General features: G+C 37.1%; 1 long non-coding RNA gene across 1 annotated transcript in view; it reads left to right on the top strand.

Annotated features, from left to right (window-relative positions):
- Positions 1–6,075: 6,075 nt before the first annotated feature.
- Positions 6,076–23,951, top strand: part of LOC123521571 — a 310,252-nt gene continuing 292,376 nt past the window's right edge. The window contains exon 1 of the long non-coding RNA XR_006679991.1: positions 6,076–6,116. This is a non-coding gene — a long non-coding RNA (uncharacterized LOC123521571). The remainder of the gene's footprint in view (positions 6,117–23,951) is intronic.

Here is a 23,951-nt window from a genome sequence, read left to right as displayed (position 1 = left end):
TAACCTCCATGGCCATTGAGCTGAGTTCAACTTAACATTTTTGTTGCCACGTATCATCAAGTTGGTTCTGACCCACAGCCACCATCTGCACGATAGAAGACACTACCCATCCCGTGCCACCCTCTTGATTGTACCTGTACGTAAGCCCATTCTTGCAGCCACTGTGTCCATCCATCTCCTTGAGGGCCTTCCTCTTTGTCACCGCCACTCCATTATTTTTTCTCTCTTTTTTTCCTTCCTTTTCCCTTTTCCTTTTTCCCTCCTTTCCAAATAGTTTCACTAGGGGCGCACACAACTCCCATCACAATCCACATACACATCAACCGTGCAAAGCACACCTGCACATTCATTGCCCCCATCACCCCCAAAATACCTCCTCTCCACCCAAGCCCCCTGCACCAGGCCCCCACCTTTCCCCTCCCTCCCCAAATCCCCCTCCCCCATGAGCCCCCAACAACCTACAAATTACTATTTTATCACATCCTTCTCCGTCCGATGCCCCGCCCCCCCACTCCATTTTACCAAGCCTGATGTCCTTCTCCAGAAACTGGTCCCTCCTGACATTATGTCCAAAGTCTGTAAGCCACATTCTTGGCATCCTTGCCTCTAAGGGGAGATCTGGCTGAACTACTTTCAAGACAGATTTGTTTGTCCTTGTAGCAGTCCATGGTATGTGAATATTCTTTGATACGCTTCTCCAGCATGAAAATTTGAATGCATCTATTCTATTTTGATCTTCCTTATTCAATGTCCAACTTTCACGTGCATATGAGGCCATTTAAAATTCCATGTCTTGAGTCAGGCACCCCTTAGTCCTCAAAGTAACATCCTTGCTTCTCAATAATCTAAAGAGTTTTGGGTAGCAGATGTACTTAATGCAACTCATCCTTTGATCTCTTGATTGCTGCTTCCATGAGCATTGCTTGTGGATCCAAGCAAGACAAAATCCTTGACAACTTCAACCTTTTCTCCATTGATCATGATGTCACTTACTGGCCCAGTTTTGAGGATTTTGGTCTTCTTTACATTGAGTCATAATCCACACCGAAGGCTACAATCCTTGATCGTTATCAACAAGTGCTTCAAGTCCTCTTCATTTTCAGCAAGCAAGGTTTTGTCATCTGCATATAGCACGTTGTTAATAGGCCTTCCCTCCAATTCTCATGCCACATTCTTCTTCAAATAATCCAGCTTCTCTGATGATTTGCTCAGCATACAGATTGAATAAGTATGTTGAGAAGATACAACCTTGTACCACACTTATCTTGATTTTAAATCATGTAGTATTCCCTTGATCCGTTCACACAACTGCCTTTTGACCCAATGTGGTGACCCTTTACAGCAAGTTAATTAATATCACAAGTTTGACGTCATATAGAATAAAAATTTTCATCATAATATCATTTGAGCTAGAAATAATCTAGAAGTTTGGAAATGTAATATATATGTGTGTGTGTGTGTGTGTGTGTATTTGAATAGCTATTTGTTAAAAAAAATCCACCAGACAAGTATTTGATGTGAATAAATATAAAATTGCTTTGTTACTAAACTAAATCCAGTATCAGAGTGAAACCTGTACTTGAAATACATGTAAGAAAAAATACAGGTTGAAAATTAATATAACTATCCCTCCTAAGGAATTAGGAAATGTGAAGGAACACTTAACCCCAAAAAATAACAGTAGAGAAATAAATTTTAAATCAGTATAATGAAAAGCATTATATTGTACATTATACCAAATATTCAAAATCCCTTCTTTAAATAAGCCAGTGAGAGTGATTGATACTAGTGTAACTGACAAAATTTTAAAAAGAGGAGTCAAGGTTAGCTAATATAAGAAATGCAAACGTAATCTCTACAAATCCTAGAGAGGTTAAAGAGAAAATGGAAGAATGTGCACATGGCTTTCTTTTTTTTTTCCAATTGACAGAATGTAGGAAGAAATGCAATTTGAAAAAAAAATTGGGAAGAGAGGACAATCTATATAATCATATTATTCTCGTTAAAATATTTTAAAGGAAAATGGCAAGCCATCACATATGAATTTACAGTAAAGAAAAGGGTGGCTTCCCGTTGTTCATGGAACACGATGGGGCCGTGGGTTACTCCCTGGACCTCTCCTTGCAGGGTTCCACCAGTAGCTCCCAGGGAGAGAGATGAAGGGTTTTGCTTCTGTAAAGAAAGTCCAGATGGGATAGTCCGACTGTCCTGGAGGTTTGCTATGAATTGGAATTGACTGGGTTTATGTCTGGTTCTCATTATTACCAAGGATCTCTACCAAACACCTATTAGGAATATATGTAATGGTAGAAAGTTTCCATTAAAATTAAGACAAAGGTATCCAGCACTGATCCGTACAACACACACACACTCCCACACACACATACAAACACACACACACACTTCCAAAATGTGTGGGAAGTTTCCATGGTCTATGCTACAAACTCCTGGATTCAGACTCATTGTGACACGATATGGAGTGTCATCTTTCTCCTGTGAAGTGGTGGGGTGGTTTTGACTGCTGACCTTTCAGTAAACAGATGAACACTTACCCACTTTGCCACCAGGGCCCCTGCCGTGGTTGGGGAGGTGTACATATTGTGATTAGCTGCAAATGGAAAGGTTGATAGTTGGCAGTTAAAATGCACTGTGCAAAGAGGGCACACATATGTCATTGTACACAGGATCCCCAAAATTTAAGAGGAGGAAATGCTTACTAACTCATAGTATCCAGATATCAAAGTTAAACAAAGATAAAATAAAAACAAAATTACATTCATGTTTCTTATTAATATAGTTGTAATACTCTTTAAAAATACTAATCCAATTTGACTTTAAAAAGTAAAATCCAATAGCATGTAATATAATTATACATCATGACCACATTAGATTTATACTTTAAATGCGAGGATGATTTAACTAACAAAAAATCAGTTTATATAATACGCTTTTAGGAGAGTAAATGGGGGTGGGGTAGACAACACTTGATAATCTCAGAAAACACTGAAAAATCAACTCACAAAAACAAATACCTGTATGAAAGAGAATCCTAAACAGCCAAATTATCAGTAGATACAACTTCAATCTCATAAAAGACATTTGTGAGCACCCCCTCCCGAGCTAACATCTTACTTAATGGTGACAATCTCAAAACTAACCTTACTTAGATCAGAAACATGGATGCCTGTTCCACCACTCGATTTAGTGTCTCTCTGGAGGTCCTTGCCAGGATAATTAGGCAAAAAGAAAGAAAGGTAGAGGAGGAGCGAGAGGGACCGGGAAGGGGAGGGAAAAGGTACGGGGAGTGGGGAGAGAGAAATACAGAAGGAAAGAAGAGAAAGGGAAAATCAATTCAGAAACTAAAAAGGAAAGAAAGAAAGGCATCTAGGAAGTAAAAGAAATAAAACGGTCTCTGTTAACATACAGCATGATCCTCTGGGAAAACCTCAGAAGGTACAAATATTAGAACTAGTAAACAAATTCTTCCACGTTGCAGGACACGTGATCAATATACCAAAATATACTTTCAATTGATAGTCTGAGTTTGAAATTAATAAATCAATTCCATATTAATATCAAAATGAATCATTAATGTTGAAAACAAAGGCAGAAGTGTGAGTAAAAGGGGAGGCAGGGGAGGCCATGTGGAGGAAATACAGTGTCACAACACATATTCAACAGAGGACTTATTTCTAGAATATGTAAAGCATAAGAACAAATCAGTAAAGAAAGGACAGCCCATCAACAATTAAGAGCAAACTAAACAGACATTCTCAAATATATGTAAATAGTTACTTTTTGAAAAACATACAACTCTTCAGTCATTAAGAAAACTAAGTGAAAATTGCAGCGAGATGCTGCTACACAGTAAGTTTAGGATGGAAATGAAATTACCCAGACCTTTTGATGAAGTTGTGGACCAAAGGGACTCTCCTATTCCAAATGGAACATAGACCCGTCCTCTGAGCCAGTAACCCCATTGTCAGGAATGTCGAACACAAATAGATGTACATGTGTACATGGATGTTCAAGGCAGAATGATTCATAATCCAAAGTAGAAATAATTCACATTATGATGATACTGGAACAAATGGGTGAAATTTAAAATGTTCACCCAGTAGTGGGATACTATACACTAAAGAGATGAAGCTATAGTTGCAAACATTAAATGTATGAATCTTAGAAACTTGAATGAAACTATATATAAAAGAGTTTACCCTGTATGATCTCAGTTATATAAAAAGTAAGGCAACATAAAACCATAGGCTCTATATAAAATCTTGATACAGGCAAATATTTCTGTATACTTTACTGATATATACATATGTTCAATGAACATAAATGGCATAAACTAGGAATGCACAATCAATAGGCCATACAAAATTATGATGGACATGTACTACATATACATGCAGCAATTGCTTCAGATGAGTTGGATCTTTGAGGTAAGCCGGTGCTTTTAGAAAAACTCAGAATAAGCAACCAAGTAATCAAAGTCTACATCTGTGTGCTTGGTGTCGGTACCTGTGTGAAATACGAACATGTCACAGGTGTCTGTGGTGCTGGCCATGTGCTTTATGACCTTGGTAGTAATTACAAGGGCATGCTCTTTGTGATAATCTACTGCGCTATATACATTTGTACTTTCGTAAGTTCGGTGAGTGGTTTATATCTCACCAAAAAGCCAGAAAAAATAAAAGATGAAAAACAAAAATAAATGTGCCAGATATTCTCTATAGCTATCATAAGCAGAACGAAGGTCCAAGGACAGAGGGTTCCAGGAGGCACATCATTTATTTTACACCTTTGAAGGTAGACTCGAGAACTCAGTGAGTGCTTTCCTAAGACTATACACATCCATTACTTTTTCTTTACAAGTGAACCACTAGTCTTCTCAAATGATTCTCGGCTTCAGAGAAGAATTTTAACAGCCTCATTTTGAGTGATTTGCAATTTGTTAGTTGCCCAGCATTATGGGGATGATACCGGCCAAAGAGAAATAAACTAATTGCAATTTTCAGAATATAATGTTCAGACACATATTCATGTGCACAGACAAAACTGTCCACATAGCGTGTCATCTCATTTTGCATGTATTGTATTTGCCTGTCCTTGGCAAAGGAAGGTACGTGTCGTTCTACTCTGATGATGTGTAATTTTAAGCTTGATTCCCAAGCAGACAGAAAAGGCTACCAGCAAATGTTAAAAAAAAAAACCTCTTTTATTTTATAATAATAGTGGTTAGAAGTTCAATATTTCTGCTCAAACAGAGATGCGGGTAGGGATGTTTACAAAAGACTGCTCAGTGTTTGCCATTGCCTTTACACAAGACAACATTTATAAAACCTTTACAGCTCATGGCAGATGCTGGGTCTTCTCTTGGGGATTTGTGCTGTTTGGATATTGCCTTTCATTTGAACTTCAAACACCTTAAAAAAATAAAGGCTGTATTTTAATATCATTTGGAAATTAAAGCCCTTTTATTTGTGTAATTATAATATCTTTGATGGATTTACTTTTTAAAATGAATAAAAGCTAAAATTAATTAATGTCTGATAACCAAAGAGAAGTAAAGAGTGGGAAGCACGGGTTTTGAACACTTGTAGATTTAGTCTTCCTCCCTGAGAAGAAAATTAAATGTAAATACTGAATGTTAAAGGATTTTAAATATATGTAATGATAATGTCTACCTTTCTTTTGATAGCATAAGAATTACATTAATTTTTATCATGGGCTCCTGCGTAATTGGAAAAATATTTTTTGGACCTAGATCATGTTTATTTTGTATATCTGGTTTTTATTTTCTTAATTTATTTGCATAAAATGAGATCAATCGAACTTCAATGTAAGTGAAAATCCTTTTTTACTAAGAAAATTATGTTCATTAGTCTACAATAGCTGCATGTGTAATGATAGAGAATTCTAAAACTTCAATTTACAGGAAACACCTTTTTAACCAGCAAAATTGTTTTCCTTTGTCTATAATAGCTGCACATTTAATAATGTTATAGAATTTTTTAAAGAGAATACATAATATCTGCCTTTCTCTGACCTTCATTTATTTATTTGTTTATTAGGCTTGGATTCCTGCATCGTCCGGTGACTTCCACAATCTGGTGAGACTTTCTTTCTGTGTTACTATCTCTGTTACAAGTAGATGCTCTCGGACAGGCTCAGCACTTTGTCACTGTTCTTGGGAAGATAGTTCTCTTTTCATCTACTTCGTCCTTTTGCCTAATTTCTCTTTCTTAAAGATGAGTTTCAAGAAGTGACTAGAAAAAAAAATCCAACACAGTTTAAGTCATGTGTGAAAGTCATAAATCTAAACCTTCTTGAAAATTCTACTTCCTGGATCAGAAGAACATTGCAAGAAGGGGTAGTAGTTGTTCTTGGAAGAAATATAAACCATCATGAGAGGAATCTCAGATGTGAAAGAGGATTATGCAAGTAAGGGTTGGTTGAGAAAATGTAAATTTGAGGGGGATAAAAATAGACCAAATTCCGGAGCCAGATTAAAAACCACACAGAGGAGCTAAATATTATCACCATATTTTTAAAGTTAAAAAAAAAGTGATGGTAGTACAGATTATATATTATAAAGCTAGGAACATGCTGAACTCACTGTACTTTTCCACATGGAAACACAAAATACTCAACATTTAAGACATTGCCTGGCACACGCATTATAGGTATGGTTGTTTATTTTGAAAAACAAACAAACAAATAGTATTGTTTGATTGAAAAGATGACTGATGGTAAAAACGTGTAGTTTTATTAAAGTGTATATTTTTCCAAATAGCCACCATCATTGATTTTTCCTCAAATTAATATCATTTACATTCAAATCCATAGAATGAACTTATATGATAAAGTAAAATATGCAAGGTTAGAATTTTTAATGAAATTTTCTAAAGAAATATCTGATTGAGATTCTTTTTTCCATGTAATCTGGTAGTATCCAGCTTTCCACAGGTTCTAGAATCAACCTTTTGTGATACTCAATCAAGGTTAACAGCAACATTAGCTGTAAGAATTATGGAGGATGTCTTTGTCTTCCCCATTCTCCATCAATAGCTAGTGATGGCTTTGTTGAGTGGTGAGAGTTCAGTATGCCTTGTTGTTGCCCTTTACCCATTACTTCCAAGTGGTTCTCAACAATTTAGTGATCATATCATCACATTCCTCTATTCTATCAGGACTTTTCTCTCCATGCCTGCCATCACACAGTAGTGAAGCTGATAGTAGAATATTATACTTAAAAAATACTATTCAAGTCTTACTAACAAAGCAGTACATCAGCAGGGAGCCACCAGAAATCTAAGCTGTATTCCAGAAAGGTCTTGAATAAGGAATATGATGAAGGATATCAGGGGACTCTTAGCTGAAAGTAGAGACTATTAGAAGGATGTGTCCAGGTATTTCAATGACTACAAAAAGGTATATGACTAAAGTTCAAAAATGTTTGAGTGACATTGCCAGCCACGAGAATTGCAGAACACTTCATTGTGCTCATGTAGAAACACTAGGTAGACCAAAGGAGAGTCTTTTCAGTAAAACAGGGGATGCTGTATGGCTTACAATCCTGACAGGTTGGCATCAAGGTTGTAGGTGGCTCCTCACCAGATGCAGTTGATGGTGGGGAAATATCTGGGAAAGGGGTCTATGGAGAAAGTGGAATATGAAGAGAGCATGCCATCAGGAGTGGAGGAAGACACACAACCTGTCACATGCAGATGACATAAATTTGCTTGCCAGAAATGGAAAATATTTGAAATATTGAGGAAAATCTGCGTTATGGATTATACACCAATGTAAGGAAAGTGTCAATTGTAACAAATAAATGGAGAAAAGACAAAATGTGTCCAGGATTTCATTTTATTTGGATCCACAATCAGCGCCCCTAGAAGTAGCAGTTAAGAATTCAAATGATCTATTTAATACTGTGGGCAAATCTGCCGGACAGGAACCTGTTAGCATGAAAGGCAGATGTCACTTTGAGATGTCAGATACTCCTGACCTCAGCAATGGTATTTTCAATCACTTCATATGCAGTGAAAGTTGGATAATGAATAAGGCAAAGTGGTAAATAATGGATGCATTGAATTGTGGTTCTGTGAGAGAATAGTGAAAGTATTATGGGCTGGTAGAACAAGCACACATGTGTTGGAGGAAGTAGAGTCTGAATGCTCCTTAGAAATAAGAACATCCAGACTCCTCATACTTTGGGTAGTTGTTGTTGTTGTTAGGTGCCATTGAGTCAGTTCCTACCCATAGTGACCCGAGGCACCCCAGAATGAAAGTTCTCCCAGGCCTCTGATATCCTCCCAATCTTTCCCATACCAGCGCCCATGAATGACGTCACTGTGTCAATCCATCACAGTGAGGGGCTTCCTTCTTTGTGCTGCCCCTCCACTTTACCAAGAATGATGTCTTTCTCCAGTGTTTTCAATGCTCTGAAGAGGTCGTGTGCAGCAGAGTTACCAAATGCAGCAGCTCTTTTGATCTCTTTCTTGACTGCTGCTTCCTTGAGCACTGGTTGTGGATGCAAGCAAGACAACATCCTTGTGAATGTCAAACTTTTCTCCACTTATCACGATGTTACCTCTTGGTCCACATGTGAAGAGCTTGGTCGTAATGCTGGGACATAATCTCCACTGAAGACCACAATCCTGGACCTCTAAAAGCAGATGCTTCAAGGCCCCCTCACTTTCGGCAAGCAGCATCGTGCGGAGCATGTCGCAGGTTGTTAATAAACTTTCCTCCAGTTCTGATGCCACACACACCTTCAGATAAGCCAGCTTCTCTGATATTTGCTCACGATACAGAGCAAATAAGTATGGTGAGAAGATACAAGTGTTATGCACATCTTTTCTGATTTAAACAATGTCAGATTCCCTTGTTCTGTTCGCACAAATCCCTCTTGATCCATATATAAGTTCTGCATGAGCCCAGTAAAGTGTTTTGGAATTAACATACTTCTCAAAGTTATCCATATTTCATCAGAGTCCACACAGTCAAAAATGTCACGACATAGTCAATAAAACACAAGTAATCTTTCCGGTATTCTCTACTTTCATTCAAAATCCACCTGACATCAGCAATGATGTCTCTTGAGAATTATGAATCAGACCTAAACCTCTGGCAATGCCCTCTCAATAGACTGCTGAAGCTGTTGTCGGACGGTTTTCTCCAAAAAATGGCCTTGCGTATGATATCAATGATATTGTTGTACACATCGAGCATTCTGCTGATCACTTTTCTTTGGAATGGGCACAAATATGTATCTCTTCCAGTCAATGGTCAAGAAGCAGCTGTCTTCTAAATTTCTGGCATAGACAAGTGTGTGCTTCTAATGCTTTTAGATGGCAATTTTTAAAAACGAAATAGAATTGTAAGATTTAAGTAGTGTTAATATGTAAATCATGATTCTCAAATTAATATTATAAAATAAATGCATTAAAGTCGACTCGATTCCATAAGCTTTTGCATCTCAAATACCTTAGGCAAGAGAGACCAATCCCTGTGAAAGGACACCGTGCTTGGCAATTTAGAGGGTCAGCAAACAAGAGCCAGACCTGTTCCGACCTGAGTGAATGCAACGGCTGCACACAGGGGCTCACACACAGCAGCCAGTGGGGACGGTGCAGGACAGACCGGTGCTCCCTTCATTCTTAGAGGCAACATGACTCCGAGCCAACTGGCGGGCACCTAATAACAACAAGTAGTTTAAAATGACCAAGACTTCCTTGTGAAGTCTAAAACTCTTCATTCTAGCGATGTAAAGAGACGGTTTTTATAAGGGATTTTACCGTACCTTGGGAAGGGTTGTGAAATAGTGTCTCCTAAACATAGCAACGTCGCCTCAGAAGGATGAAGTACGTTCTCCATGTTTAGTCATCACTAGGAGCAACAGAAGCTGTGATATTCCTTTGTTTCTGTTAAAGATTTTTTAAAACTCGGATCCAGTTCTCGGGCATTTTTCATCTCAGGATGAGGGTTTGGCCCCTCTTCTTCCCAGAAGTTTCTGTCAATGAAAATCAATGTTTAAATATTTATACATAAAGAGAGTCTGATTTGGTAGGTTATTATAGATAGCAGAAATTTTGCCTCCTCATTCTCTTCACTCAAATAAAAATCACAAGGGCTCTTAAATTTCCCTCCAACATCTTTCTGTAGTCGCAGTAGTAGGATTTGGACATTGACACAATAATAGTATTTTTTTGACCTTTGATCTTAATTTAAGTTGCCAATGTGTTCTCATTTTGGATCAAGAAAAATTTCTGTGTTTTTAAAAGATGATGGCCTTTTAAATAATTAGAGCATTTGCCATCTTTATTTTATAAAATTGAGATATACTACAGCAACATCTATTCCCATGCTCTTCTGTGAGCTTTTTCTCCTGAATCTGATATCGAAAATGTATAATAGGAGCATCCAATGCAGCACTTTATCTTTCACTGTTTCTTTACCTAAGAACCTTGACTTGGGTTTGTTTGCACATTTCCTACCCAATCTTTTGCAAGCTTATTTCATGAGGTAGCTTTGGAGACCTTGTTTGGCTTGCTGTTGCTTATTTCACATGGGGCTCTCTGCTTGTTAGCTAGTCGATAAATGCTTTCAATTAATTATACTATATTTTAGATTTTAACTGCACCTGGAAATTACTGAAAATGTTTATAATTGTTTGCATCGAAACAATTATGATTTTTAAAAGAAAAAAGTAACATGAACATTAAGGGTGAGCAATAGCTTTGTCACCAGAATCAAATTCTGAATTATTGTGACAAGGTCTGAATAACCATACATTTAGACAACAATTTCAAACAAAAAGGAAATTGTAAGATTTAAGTAGTGTCAGCATATAAATAATAAAACCCAATTTAATATTAGAAAATAAATGCATTAAAATATTCATATCAATAAGCATATACCTCACAAGCCAAACAGAGAATTTATTATTTACTCTGCAAATAAATGTCACCAACAAAAATCTATTGTGATATTAAAAAAAAAACTGACATTGCTCACATAGAAGTCTAAATTGTTTACAGAAAATCTTATTGAAGCATTTTTCACTTATGTAAGATGTATTTAATGTTTATGAGTCAATGAATGTTGTATTTGTGTGTGCAATTGCAGCAATTTGTTCCAATTCATAAACTTTATTTTCTGCACCTGGAGTTTGGACCTTTAAGAGGTCAAAATCATAACATTAGTACAATGAGGTACAGTTGGAGGAAATCCACATTTTCAAGCACTCCTGGTGTATCAGACACTGCATTTAATATTTCATTTACGTAGTCTTACTTCAAATTTTAACCATGCTTTCAGGAATGCATTTGGGGTTCGTTTTACAGACGAGCAGACTAAGGGTTAGAGAGGTTAATTAGTTAATCCAAGTCACTCCGTTAATATCCAGTGATACTGATTCCAAAGACAACGATTCTGACAAGCCTGTTCAGAGAATGTTGTCTTAAGAAATGGCTAATAAAATTCAGTTCGATATATATTAGCGTTAACCATAATCTGGGGTTCCTAAAATTTGAATCATTAATGGTTTAAACAAAATTTAATTAAAAAAAATATTTTGATGGTTCCTTGAGAAAAACACAAAGGCTGCTAACTTTATATCCAAAGCAAAGATGCAATTATGGTGGCCCGTGTCCACATTTGGGTTGTCTGTGGGAGCATCAAAAAGCTTAAATGGAAATGAAATGAAAAGAGAAGGGATTTTTCCACTGACTTTTTGAAGCAACATCATGTATACTTGTTCTTATGGTTGTTGTTGATAGGTGATATCAAATCTATTCTGATTTATCATGACCCTGTGTAAAACAGAACGAAACACTGCCCAGTCCTCTACCATCCTCACCATCAGTACTTTGTTTGAGCACAGTACACCAGTCACTGTGTCAGAGTATTTACTGAAGGCTCGTCTATATTTTCAATTGAGCCTTTATTAAGACTTGTGTCTTTGATCAGCGATTGATAACCCCTGATCACAGATCCAAATGAAGGGAGGCACAATATCACAACCCTTGTTTCTTTGAAGCATTCTGGCTGTGTCTTCCAAGATAAATTTGTTTACTCTTCTGAAAAACTAGGACATGTTGTGTATTCTTCACCAACTTCATAATTCAAAGCCATTAATTTTTCTTTGGTCTTCTTTATTCATTATCCTGCTTTTATATGCTAAAAATAGCAAGACTTTATCTAAAACACCTGTCCTCAAAGGGACATCTTTGCTTTTTAATACTTCAAAGAGATCTTGTACAGAATATGTGCCTAATGCATCGTGACATTCAAGATTCTAATTGTGGCATTCATGGGCATTGATTTTGGTTGAGCTAAAATAAAATCCTTGACAATTTCAATGGTTCTTCCATTTCTCCTGCTGTTGCTGATTGTCCCAGTTGTGAACATTATGTTTTCTGTATGATGAGGTGAATCCAAACTGAGGGCTGCAGTTTTCATCTTAATCGATAAGCCCTTCTCCCCTTCAGCAAACAAAGCTGCATCATCAACCGTAGATCCGAATTTTTCTCCACTATTGAAGCGGTATGCTTCAGATAGCCTAGACAGATTATAGCTAGATGGATAGATAAATAGATAGAGGGATAGATATAAATGATAAAGATATAGATATAGAAAGCCATAAATATCCAGACACCTTAGTCTATAGATGTCCTAATCCTTATCAGCCTGAACAACAGTGAACAATACATACTTCATTTCCTCATTCATGCTTTCAGCTTGTAATGCAAATTTCAGGTAAATTTGGTGATGCTGAATTGCTTTTGAAAACAAGAATCTAGAAGACATATAAATTGCATTCATATGCATAGTCTCACTCATGGAGTTTCTATCAATAATGAAAATTATTCAACGTTATTCGTGAATTTTCCAAGGATTGAGTGTTTTCTCTAATTTAAAGGATTTTAGAAAATATTTCCTGGACACATATTAAAAAATTCTGATCTTGCAAAAAACCTCCCCTTCTAAAACTAAATATTCAATGTTAAAATGTTATTACTTCTTCTAGGTTTCTTTCGTTGTTTGTATAGTCTGAAGGGAACAATATCCACATATGCCCAACTCAAAGTTTTGAATTGGAAAGCCTATATATGTAGAAACTTATAAATTTTAAATCACTAGTTAGTTATTAAAGTATTGCCACGTTTAGTGTGCTGTTCTGATGGCCAATATCATGATGTGAACATAAAGCATATTTTTAGAAATCAAAGGAAGGAGTCATATTCTCATTATTTCAGTAATCCATCCACTCACTAATAATCTAGAGTGGCAATTTTGCATAACTCATCTAGTAGTGGCTGAGTAATTTTTAAAGGTGATATAGATTAAAAGCTGAAAGCATCGGTGATGGTATAACTCCTCTTCAGGGGATTGAACAAGAGAAATAGTATGTGAATGGATATATAGGATTGTGTAAGCTATGTCAATAAAGCTTCAGTAGTTAAAAAAAAGTTACATGGTTTTATTTTCCCTTCAAAAGCCTATAGTTTACTCTACATAAGTAGTATGCACTTATTTATTTTGAAAATTGAATTGGTTTAAAATTTGAGAATTTACCTTGGACACTTGGTTGCTTTTCTTTACCTTACTGGGTAAGAAAGCCTTTGTAAAACCTAACCATAGTGTTATGATTTGAAGTATGTCCACTTAACAATATGTGTTGAAATCATAATTCTCTTTCTTTTTTTAAAATCATTTTTTGGGGGCACTTACAGATATTATAACAATCCATAAATCAACTATATCAAGTGAACTTGTACAGATGCTGCCATCAATATTTTCAAAACATTTTCCTGTACTCAAGCCCCTTGATATCAGTAGCTCTGTATTCCCTCCCTACCACCCTCATGAGCCCTTAATAAAGTTATATATTTATTTCACATTTTACACAATTCAATGTATCCTTTCACCCACCGTTGTCTTATTCATCCCCCTAAAGGGGGGTTATACATCCACCATACCCCCTCTTTACCTCCTCCCTTCCCTTACCCACATGGAATCTTTACTCATTTACTGTTTCTAAGGGGTTTATATATCCTGGATTCCGAGTATCAAAAGCTCTTTTCTGTACTAAAATGCATGTGCCAGTCTAGCAGGCTTTGTGAGGTTGAACTGGGGGCATGATAATGGGGCGGGGGGGAGCATTAAAGAACTAGAGGAATATTGTGTGTTTCATTGGTGCTACACTGTACCCTGGATGTGTCATCCCTTTCTTGTGTCATTTCTGTAAGGAAGTTTCCTATTGTCAACAGATGGGCTTTGGGTCTGCACTCTGACCCCTCTACTTAACAATGGTATGATTGTCCTTAATATTGTGATACCTGATCCCACTGACACCTCATGATCACACAGTCTGGTGTGCTTCCCTGCTAGATGGCCCCGTGTTTAACTTCAAGCCTTTAAGGCTCCAGATGCTATATCTTTTTTTATAGCTACGCATCATCAGCCTTCTTCACCATATTTGCTTATGCACCTATTTTGTCTTCAGAGATTGTGTCAGGAAGGTGAGTATTACACAATACTGCATTATTAAAACAAAGTGTTCTGTGTTGAGGGAAGACTTACGTAGAGGTCCAAAGTCAGTCTGCTGCCTTGCTGCTTTACCCTATAAATACATATACATAGCTGAATATCCCTATCTTTATATATTAATGTATTTACATATACACATGTCTATATTTATACCTCTATGTATAGCTTTTGCCTTTCCTTTTACTTGCTTCTTGCTCTACCATCATGTTTACCCTTTATTTGGTGCTCAGTAATTCCTCTTGGCTACATTACAGTTGATCGGACACCACCAGACATTCCACACCCTCCTTGTCACCATTGATTTTAGATCCCTTGATGTTCCCCTGTCCCCGAATTTGCTGGCTCACCTCTCCCTCCCCACTTCACTTACCATCTCCCATGCCCCCCCCCCCAAATTATCAAATAAACAGAGAAAACAATGTTGGACCTTTTGTTTTCTACTCAGGATTTTTTATCCTGTCTATTTTATATAGATAGACATATGATTTTTTTTTTAAAAAAAACCTATACAGAGTTTCAGATCTATCTGTTGACCTTTGTGAATATCCCCTAACCAGGTTAGGTGAGGTGCCAAGTGTTGCCCCCCGAGTCAGAAGTCTATTTTGGGAATTCCTCAGAGACTTTGTACTCAAATCTGAATTCTTATACCTGTAAATAGGACACTATTAGGAAATAAGGGAATTATTTTATTATGTTAGTGAAGTCAAACCAGCCTACCTTGGCTTCTAAACTTACTGACTTGTGTGTTCTAGGAGCTCAGAATAGAAAAGTACATTTGCAAAGGGGAACATGTGGTGAGGGAGGAAGGTGCATGAGCCGTATGCCCGGTATTGCCAGGAAGCTCCAGAAACAAGGAGAGGCTCAGAGAAGATCAGCACAGCCCAAACCCTGATTTGGAAAGTTCGCTTCCAAAACTATGGAGAAAACAAATTTATTTTCTTGAAAGCTATGTACTTGTGGCATATATTTTATAGTAGCACTAGTGAGCTAAAACAGATGGTGTGAAAGATATTGTAACTATGCATCAATGCCTGAGTATCCTTCCTTTAGCATGTATGGGGATTAAAGAGGATGTTTTACAATTTCCATGAACAAATTCCACCCATACCTCTCAATTCCATTTTTTCAACAAACTTGCTGAAACTCCCTGTATTCCTCCCCCCTTCACTGTGCCCGCTGCAGTTGAGTGGTGGTGCTGGGCCTATTTCTGCCCCATAAACAGTAAACAAAGTTGAAGTGTGGCATTTGGGGGAAGAGGCTTTGAAATTCTCAGGCTTGTTTCCTAATGTCTTTATTCTTGGAGACTGTAGAGGAAGAATCAAGTTGGAAGGAGAGCTCCAAGGTTGGATCATGCTGAATCTCTGAGTCACTTGATGGAAGTCAGTGACAGTAGAGGGCATCTCATTTGCACAGAAGAGTTATTGCAACTGCAGATACAGTCTGCCACCGTTTGCACTGAGTTGATGTTATTTATTCAGATTTTTGTACAGCATCAGAATAACATATTCCCAAACTGACCCAGTGACACTTGGGAACACCGAGCATCGTGGTGTTTATACAACTCTAAAACCTGCGGCCATGCGCCCAAAGGTATAGTTTGACAATGCTTTTTTTGTCTTTGAAATAGTTTTTCCTTCTGTTTATCAGCAGATCATTTCCTTGGTGCAGGGAGTAGCATAAGCCCCGAGGCCTTGCGATGCACCAGGATAGAACTGGCACCACAATATTTAGTAACAAGGGGCTACGCACTTTTCAAATGTATAAGACATAGGTCTAGCATCACTTTATCTTTATCTTAGATGCACTTGTTTGTCTGTGTGTGCTTAATATTCAAAGTAATCTGTGTTTAGAAACATACACAATTTTACCATATCTACATGTATAATTGAGTGACACCACTCTTTTTTTTTGCATTATAATTTTCCTTTTTCTTCGTGTTCCTCCCAGGTTAACATACACGAACTGCCCCCCTAGGGTTCCTTTAATTCAACATATATGTAGTTCTTAATACATCATGATGCTCACAGGTATTTTTTGCTAGATAAGTTAAACTGTTGTTTGATTTTAAGATTTCAGGCTATACTTTTTCTTAAGATTTTAAATTATGTCAGGGCAATAGGTTCAGAAATTCATCTAGCCTTCATGGATAGAGTCTGGAGCCCAAGGAAATTTGAGAGTCCATTCTACATTTCCCCCTTTTGATCAGGATTCTTCTATATAAACTTTTTATCCAGATCTTCACTAATGGTAGCTGGGCACCAGCCTGCTTTGCTGGTATTACGGAACAGGATGTAGTTATTCATGGAAACAAGTAACTAATATGTCTTTTCTCTCCTGCCTCTCCTTCTTTGTTTGTTGTGCCTAGTGAGTACCAATCAAGGTTTGTCTCCTAAACGTGGTTCTCAACCTTTTAAGGCCCCAGACACTATGTATATAAATATTCCCCATGACACATTATATGCCAATTATTCATTGTCTCTAACAAAGTTCTAGGATACTAAAATCAATTCTTATAACTTTTAAGAACCACAACCATTGTAGCTGGAATTCAGTCATCCTTGAGTTCTTGTTTTGTTTTAGTTTTTTAGTTATTTTATTGGGGGTTCTTAACGCTTCGAGTTCTTTTTTTTAATCATTTTTCTGGGGGCTTGTACAAGTCTTATCACAATCCATACATACATACATAGTGTCAAGCCTATTTGTACATTTGTTGCCATCATCATTCTCCAAACATTTATTTCTACTTGAGCCCTTAATATCAGCTCCTCATTTTTCCCCTCCCTCTCCACTGCCCCCTCACTCATGATTCCTTTCTAATTCAAAAATTATTATTTTTTTAATATATCCTTCAGTTCTTATGACTCCTCGTTGGCTCCCATTCACCTAGTTTCTGTTTTTTTCTTATAAAATTTCACCTTCAGGTTGAAATTCAAAAAATATTCCCAAATAATCACATTGTATAATAGATGACATCTTGTTGGGTATTGTCAAGTGGATTCCAATGCATAGTAACCCCAAGTGACAGGTTACAACAATCTTAAAGAGTTAAGTTCCATGAATTCATGGGGTTCGTTAAACTATTAACTTTTCAGTTAAATGTTGTGCCAGCGAAACTCTCTTTGGGGGGAAATCTGCAACCTGTAGGAGCCAACATGGCCTAATGGGTATATATTGGGCTACTAACAAGGTCAACAGTTGGACCCAGTCAGCTACTTCTGGGGAGAAAGGCAAGATTTTCTATTCCCACAAAGGTTTGCAGCCTCAGAAACACAGGAGTTCAGCTATACTCTGTGCTAGAGGGTGGTTATGAATAGTAATCAACTCAATAGCAGCAAGGGAGTTGTGGCCTTTGGTGGTGGTGGTTGTTTTGTGTGTGTATGTGTGAGTGTGTTTGTGTGTGTTACCTGTTTTCCAACCATTGGATGATGACTTGATTTCATATTAATAGTTTGTTCCTCAGTAATGTCATAAACCACCTACAATCAACCACTTGTTCTGACTCATAGTAACTAATTTAGGGTTTCCTCAATTATAAATATTTATAGAAGTAAAATCTAATCTTTCTCCTTTGGAGTGGGTAATGGGTTTGAACCTCTGACCTTGTGGTTAGCAATCCAATGTTTATTCAATTGAGCAACCTAGGACATCTAGCAGAACGCCCACTTATTTGTTCATCTTTAGACTCTCTATCAGTGTCAGTAATTAGACTACATGTACAATATTATCTTTTTAGCGGAAAGTTATATTATCCACTGTTTTATTTGTTTAGTCACTGTCATTTCACTTAGGAAATTAATAAATGCTTTTATGGAAATAGGAGTTCAAAAAATTATAGTGAATTATAGTATGTACCATAGTACTGACATGTTGAAATGTTTTCTTGACGGTCATTTAGCATGGTGTCCCCTGTTTGATATCTTACTCTCTGTCCTAAATCAAGCAGTTCTTTCCAGATGTTCTCCAAAATGGAAATGCTACCTATTTTCTGTCCCGTCTATATTTTAAAATGCCATGCTTTATGTTGTCTACTGGTTCTTATCTGTTATTTCCTCTATCATGGACACTTATAACTCTGTTCTTTGTGCCCCACAAGTACAATGTGTTTCTGATGTCATCATGGCGATGCTGTGGATTGCAGTTGATGTTCCTGTCTAAAAAGAGCCCTGGTGGCCTAGGGGGTTATATTCTGGGTTGTTAACTAACAGCAAGGTCTGTACTTCAAACCTATGGGCCACTTCAAGGCAGAAGGATGAAGCTGTCTGATCCCATAGATATTCACATCCTTGGGAATCCAAATGGCGCAGTTCTACTGTACCCTATAGGGTGGCTACACGTATACATCATTGGGTTGGATTTGGTCTCTATCTGTTCCTCACCATCAACCCTGATCCACTCTCCTGTCTTGTTTTTGAGAGAGGTGCTAAGATAGTTATATCCACTTTGTCCAACATGAAAAACCCGGTAGCTTATTCTTAATTTCAAACAAAACCAAAGCATTTGGCTATGGTTGTGGTATTGCGCTCCAAGAATTATCCCAGCTCCTTGACCTTGTGTGTGGCTCACTTCTACTACAGGATTCTGGGGTGTCCCTTGGCATACTTTTAAAGAGACGATCTTTGCCTTGTGAAATAAGGCAAAGGAGTCAATTATTTCTTCTTAAAATCTCACCAAATTATGTAGCACTCTCTACCATAAAACGACTGATAGCATTTTGGCATTTTGTTTTTTATGTTATTATTTCATATTTATTTTTGAAACCCCATTTCCATTTCAGGAGAAAATATTTTACTGTGCTTTAGTAAATAGTGTGGACAACTAAGCATATATTTGCCAATATTTTTATTACTTGGCAAGCTAAAGAAATACTAAATTTTATAATATTTACAATACTTGATTCCTCTTTTCCACAATTAATAAGGGCAGAACGTTTGTGAACATATTTTAATCTTCATACCAAAATTAGCCTTAGTTTTATAAGGACATTTTGAAATAATATTTTTTCAGAATTTTAGCAAAGAATATAATAAAGTTATGATTGATTTCAGAAAAATATTTTTTCCAGATCTTCGTAATATTAGTTTTATTTATATTTTTGATTCCTAGAAAATACATATTTTTTCATGAATATTACAGGCAGAAGTATCAAATGCTTCCTATTAAAAACTACTCTGCATTCATCCTGAGGTAAAGGGCTTATTGTTATAAGTAAAACATTCCATTAATACCACGATACCATATTTTATCCATTTATATATCAAATCCTGATGTCTAGATTCTCTTTGAAGTCAATTATTGCATGATTTAATCATTGTACACTTTCTGTTTTTACTTTTATTTGAAACAGATATTTGTCCTTTGGAACTAAAAATCCACTAAAGTAATCCCTTCAAAAAGTGCATTTGGCATTTTTTCTTATTTTCTTTCATAGTTAAAACCAAGACCAATTGCCATTACTACTATTTTTTTAACATGAGTGGCATTGGACATTAGATATATCACTAATTATATGGCATTATTCCCAGACTTTAGACTGTTAACATAATGCTAACCATGTCACTAGATATCAAAATCTGAGACTATGGAGTTGGAAAATAAACCACCTTCTTTGAAATTGTTCCCAACATAGTAGCACAAAACAAACCCACTGAAATTGAGTTGATTCTAAATTAAAACAATCCTATAAGGGTTTCTGAGATTCAAATATTTTACAAGGGGAGACAAACTCATATTTCTCCCCAGAGGCATCTGGTGTGTTTGAACCTAGGACATTTTGATGCCAAACTCACAATGCCACCAAGAGTAACACAAAACTAAAACTCACTGCTATAGAATAGATTCTGACTCCTGGCACCCTTACAGGACAGGGCAGAGCTGTTTCTGTGGGTTTCTGGATCTGTGCCTATTTACAGAAGTAGAAAGCCTCAGCTTCAAGCTGCGGACCTTGCTATTAGATGCCCAGGGATCAACCAGTATGCCCTCAGGGACAGCACTGGAAACATACAATATAGCACAGTGCAGAAAAAGTACTGAAAACATCCCATTTCCCCCAAAACAAGTTGCAGTGCAGAGATATAAAGCACATTTTCCATAGTTCTAGATACTCATGTGAGTATCAAGCATAAACGTAGGTCTTCTATTTCATTTCTTTTGCTCTAAAGTTAAGTGCTGTATATGGTGAAATAGTATTCCCATTGTCCTTCTTCCTTTAAGAAGTGGCAATAAAAAATAACCCTGCACACAAAACATCAATAACACTTTTACAGCACTAAATATGCCAGTTTTCGTCCCATGCTCAGTCTACCCTTTAACTTGACACCACCCACTTTCCATTTTCATTTAAGGAAAGGTTTCTGAGATATTACACACCTATCCTAGGATGTATTAAGCCACTCTAAACACTGCCTAACCTATTTCTGCCTCAGTGACTTCAGATTTTGTTGATGTTTCTACTGTTTCATTCGTCATGAATTTCAACACATTATTCTGGATTCTTGTCAGATATCTCTTTGTGGAGAGACCTCCCTTTGACCCTGTAAATGTTACTATAGACTATTACAGGGTGTTTCTAAATGTTATTACTAACGTTGTTGATGTTGTTAGGTACTGTGTTAGACAGGGTTCTCTAGAGAGATAAAACCAAATTCCTGATAATTTAATATATTTATTTATAAAGATAATTAGATATTTAATGAGAAATGAACTGTTAAATCATATACAGATAAATATATAATACAAGAAATAAACAGTTAAATTAGAAAGCACTACAAATGGCTCAGTGCAACTCATGTCCGTGAGAGAAAGTTGAGAGACTAGCAGTCCTTCAAGTCTACGCTGATGCCAGATCTTCCTCTATTTGTAGAGAGAGCTAGGCTATGTCAGCACAGCAGCCAATCACAAGGCAGGTCACCAACCGCCAGTCCCTAGCTCCAGAGAAGTCTTAAAGGAACCTCAACTTACAGCGACACAGTCTACAGGCTGGGCGTCCCACAGGTAGTGTAGCCTTTAAATTGAGGCACAGAACAAGCAATGCAGCCGCACACTGGTCCGATGATCACAGAGCGAGAGACAAGAAAGGCAAGGACTATTCTCTCCTGAGAACATGCCCAAGGCATACTAGACTAAGTCTCTCCATTCTTGCCTCAAGGAAGCATTCTGGATGTCCTTAGTCCAAGATAGATACCTTGTTCTTTTGGCAGTCCATGATCCTTTCAATGTTCTTCATTAGTACCATCATTGAAGTGCATCACTTGTTCTTCAGTCTCCTTTATGCCATGTCCAGCATTCATGTGCTTATGAAGTGATGGAGAATATCACGGTTTGGGTTAGATCCACTTTAGTACTTAAAGTAGCCTTGCTTTTCCACTCTTTCAAAAGCGCTTGTGCAGCAGATTTATCTAATGCAATGAATCCTTGGTTTCCTGACTGCGGATTTGTTTCAAAATGGTAATTTAAAGGCTGTACATTTATTTTCCTAAAGCTACCCATTGTTATTTTCTGTAATATCCCAAGAATGCCATAAATCAATCCCCCTTGCCCTTGAACTGCAATTAATTTATATTCAGAATACCATGTTTTATATCTCTCAAACTGCTTTGGTTTTTACTATTTTAATTTGGGGTGTTTGATTCCCTTTTTAATTCTGTCAGCAGTCGAAGAGAGTGGCATGGCTCACCTTACCTACTGTCCTTGTTGCTTGGATTGGACATACGGCCCAGATACCTAGCACAAGATCAGAAATATGATCCTCCTACCCAGCGCTCAATTGACTTGGTCTTTGATTTCATCTGATTTCACTAACACAAAAGGAGAATTTATATCATTAAGCTTTGTGTTTAGGAAAACACAGAATAGTAAGGGGCACGTTCTGCCTGTTTATCCAACAGGGAGAAGTTGCAAGCCTATTATTGTGCCCTTCATGCAGTATCAAATGGTGACAAAGAGTGCAGTGAATGATGTACTCCATTTCTGATTCTTTTATTTCAAATTTGTGTGAGATCGAATGAGTGATGAATCCCAGGATTGTGTTTCAGGGACTGGGGCAAGTCAAGTTGAACATGATTAGTGGCTATTTTAACAACTGAGTTTTTCATTAGGGTATTGTGTTACCTATAGATTTCTCTTTTCAGGTTTTTTCCGCCACTATAACAAGTACACATCCTTCTATTAAAAAATTAATTAGTTCCACACAAGAATACTTTACATAAATATTTACAAATCCAGGTTAGATCATTGTAGCAAGTTGATTCAAACTAATAGTGATCTCAATTCCCTGCCATGCAGTCTATGCCAATCCCTTGTGACCTTTGAGGACAGGACAGAACTGTCCCTGTGAATTTCTAACAAAGTAACTCTTTGTGGGAGTAAATGGACCCCTCCATCTCGGCAAAGCAGCTGCTGGCTTCAAAACTCCAACCTTGCTGACCAAGCCACCCCCGGGGCTCCAAGGTTAGACTACTGCAAATGGAAACGTACGTCCTTCCAGCTTCGTTCCCCAGGCAGGAACAAAGAAATCTGCATTATTCTGATACCAACTGAAGAAACTAACTTTTAAAGCACCTGTTAGTCTATTTCTATAATAATCCACTCTAACATTTGAAGGACTCATGTGTGTACAAGAATGATTACACACCACACAATAGGCACCTTGGTTAGCAGAGATTTATGTCAACTGCTCCACTCCTTTCAAAGGCTTTTCTAGATAAGCTGAGGAAGTACGTTTTTCTCCAGGGGCAGTATTTCTCCTTCCCTGTGGGTTTAATTTGCTTCTGACAGAAAGAGAACATCGTATTTTTGGCAATGCGCAAATTAAAAATATTAATGAGCCGAAATAAAAAATAAAATACTTTTTTTTCCTTATTACATTACAATCAAAGTTTATGTTCGTAAACTTGTCAGTCTGTCATTGTGTCCCTAGGCTTGAGCAACAGGGGTGAAATTCCAATCAATTTCGTTTTTCCAGGCTTATTGTCACTGCTGATTTCTTGTAGAAATGGCAAATGCTGTTACCCCATTCTGCAGTCCAGATGGCTACTGTATTCATGTTCACTAAGAAAGGAAACCATAAATAAGAGTGGGAAAGCATTCCAAGGGCCATTATTTACAGCTTGTGCTATTGCTACTTTACATTTGATTTCTAATGTCACAGAAACTCAACATTGAATTCTGCAGGTGAAAAATCAATGGAAAGCTTGTTTGAAGTTGGTGTTTTGCTAAGCTGGTAAAACACCTCACAACACTGAATCTGCATTGAACGATAAAATGAAACATGTGCACTGTAGAGCACCAAAATGGCAGTATCTGTGTCAAGGAAACTGATACTGGTTTATTTTCCTGGTGAACACCTCTTTCATGGTGGGAAGTAATGTGGCAATCATGCCATACGTCTG

Source organism: Echinops telfairi, unplaced genomic scaffold, assembly GCF_000313985.2.
Source record: "Echinops telfairi isolate 266 unplaced genomic scaffold, ASM31398v2 ScPeMD7_25;HRSCAF=90, whole genome shotgun sequence".
In the NCBI taxonomy this organism is placed as follows: Eukaryota; Metazoa; Chordata; class Mammalia; order Afrosoricida; family Tenrecidae; genus Echinops; species Echinops telfairi.
The sequence above is the reverse complement of the archived record's forward strand: the minus strand, read 5'-3'. Positions and strand labels throughout refer to the sequence as shown.